Genomic DNA, 3,108 nt, shown 5'->3' with positions numbered 1-3,108 from the left:
TAGTGCTCTTATCTAGTGGGTCATCTCTTCACCCTCAAACTGTTAAAATTATTGTTAATGATCTCTGTATATGTAGGTTGACCAGCCATACTGCAGAGCTCAAGCCTGATTGGATGAGGATGAGAGCTATCAATCAAAATGGGGAGCCTCCATGTATCTTGTTAGTATTTAGCCATATCCAAATGGCATCCCAGGTGGAATCATAGGGCATAGTGCTTTAAAGGGTCAGGCTTTGGTGACAAAACCGAGGTTCATGATCTGCTACTTTGCCAAGTTATACCTTTATATTTAATTTCTCCATTATAAAAATCAATAGATAATTCTAACACTCAAATCAAGCATATGAGAGATTTGATACAGTGGATGGTGGATATTGCAGATAAGCTGTTATCATTGCTGTGAGAGTCATGACTACAGATTCAGGAGTGTGGTCCAGGGCAAAGGAAGTTCAAGTAAAAGAAGAAGCTATAAACTCCAAGGGGAATGTAATGAATGTGATATAGCCTGGACCACCAGTTTAGAGGTGGCACTGTCCGCAGTAAACTAGACCGCTCAGCATCAAATATGAATTGAGAAACTGTCCCACAGACTAGTGACTGGCATTTTTAAAGTTGAGGTTCTCTCTTCCCAGATGAGCATAGCTTTTGTCAGGTTGACAAAAAAAAAAAAAAAAAAAAAAAAAAAAAAAAAACCTTACCAGCACACTAGGCGTATTAGTTTCCAATGGCTGAAGTATCTGAGCATTTAAAAGACATGCATGCCACCACAGCTTTGGAAGCCAGAGGTAACTAAATATTTGCAGGACGTGTTCCCAGCTAAAAATCCTTCCATGCCTCATCCAAGTGTCTGTATCTTTGGTACCTCTTGGCTTTGGCAGGTATCTCTCCAATCCTGTCTATGCCTGTTGTCTTCCCTCTGTGGGTGGTATCAGGGCTAAAGACTTCACTTTTACCTCTACCAAAAAATCTGTTTCCAGATAAACTAACATCCTGAGAAGTTTAGAATTAGGACTTTTATTATGTCTTTTGTGTTCTAGTACATAATTCCATCTATAGGTCCAGGCTCACACAGTTCTAGCCAATGAAGAAAAACCATGGCCATCCAAAGAATTCTATATGTCTTTTCCACTATGTACTATACGTTTAATCTCCCTAATTGCAAATGGTATAGTCTATTATATCTTTTATTGCTAAAATACTAACCTGCAAGCAAAATCATAGAGTGTTTTAATTCACAGTACATTTTGTGATCCTGTTATAACATTTTTCCTATCTACTACGCTGAGTCTTTCAAGTCAAAGTGCCTAAGACTTCTGTAAGGCATTTTTATGGTCAGGAACACTTGCATGAAATGACTAAATGGCCACCCTGGATTATGTATTTTGTCTAATGACCTGTTTTGCTAACCCTTGGGCAGCCTCTGCAGAGAAGACACTAGACTCCGTTGTTTGTTTCCTGGAGAAGTACTAAAAATGAACTCAAAAAGCAGAAGAATTTATTTTATCCTATTGCCTAAGTTTTCATAATTCCATATGATTTCTATTTGTTTTATCTTCATTTAATGTATCCCATACAACATAGGAAGTTTTCCAACACTGGCACTCACCCATTTTTGTTAAGAGAAAGCATTGCTGTATCCAAGGACAGTACTTATTCTTCAGCTGAGGTGATCAGTTTTTCTTCTATTAAGATTTATCCATAGACAGAGGATGTTAAATTCAGTCTCTACTTTAATGGCTGATAGATAAAATATGTGTCTAACTTATTTGGATACTAACTACCTTTTTTTTCCTTCTAAATCTATGTAGTAACCAATCATTTTCACATGTGCCCCAGTAAATCTTTTCTGTTGCACTCTTAGGTCACGTAAAACAATGAAGAAACACGGATTTCCAAGAGGGATGTTCATCTGGACAAGGACTGGTGGGAACTTCCATGTGAAGCCTCGTGACTGACTGACAGAGATGAAGTTCTTGGCCATAGACCAGGATGGTCTGCAGGGTATTGAGTGTGAGCTGTGAGTCCTTTGATGAACTCAGGGAACTGGTTGTTGGACTAAACTGAGGGGTCCTTTGTGTCAGGTAGGGCTGGAGGAAAACTCCAGTTTGCATGGCTGTGTCACATTGTATGGACACGTGGACTCTGCACAGTGCTAAAGGCTCAACACCAGATCTTTTGTTTCACTTTACTTTCTGCATTGCTTGATTTGTTCCACTGCAGTACTTTCAAGTTTTTAAGTCAGTTTATTGAGATACAGTTGACGTTCAGACTACTGTACATGTTTAATATGTAGAGCCTGACAAATCTAGAGATTCTGGCCTTTGCAATGACCACACAATCTGTACTATAAATCCACCTGTTACCTCCAAAGTTCCTTCTTTATTACTCCTATTGTCATTGCTGTCATCTTGTGCAGACACTTAGAGTAAGGGCCATTCTCTTATCTGATGTTAAGCTATCCAGAAATGTGAGAGTGGGCACACACGTGACACTTGACGACCTTTTCAAACAAGTGCTGGCCATTTGTATGCTTTCTCCTTTGCCCATTTGAAAATTAGGTTTTTGGGGTTTTGTTTTTGGTGGGTTTGTTTACTTGTTTTGGATAGTTCTTGGTATTAAGTTGTAAAAGTCGCTTGTGCACCTTCTTCCTAACCCTTTTTCTGATAGTTCAGTATTTCTCAACCTTCCTAATGCTGTGACCCTTTAGTACAGTTCCTCATGTTGTGTTGACCCTAACCATAAAATTTGCGCTGCTACTTTATAACTGTAACTTTGCTATTGTTTACTGTTCTGATTCATAATATAATCATTTGTGTTTTCCGATTGTCTTAGGTTATCCCCCTCAAGAGGGTCATTCTACCCCTGAAGGGACTGTGACCCACAGGTTGAGAACTGCTGTCAGACAGTTTGCACATACTTCTCCTAGTTATAGGATGCCTTCTGTTTTGATGATGTTCATTTTGCTTTGCAGAAGCTTTTAGTTTGATGTCATCCCAGTTGTCTATTTCAGCTTTCGTCATTGGGGCTTTCAGTGTTTTAGCTAAGAAATAAAAAAGACAAATATAATTATCAAGACCAAGTAAAAAACAAAGAAGAGTCAAGTAAACAA

The sequence above is a fragment of the Mus caroli genome, unplaced genomic scaffold, assembly GCF_978045245.1.
Source record: "Mus caroli unplaced genomic scaffold, Mus_caroli_1 scaffold_1, whole genome shotgun sequence".
NCBI lineage: Eukaryota > Metazoa > Chordata > Mammalia > Rodentia > Muridae > Mus > Mus caroli.
This window is presented reverse-complemented; position numbering follows the sequence as displayed.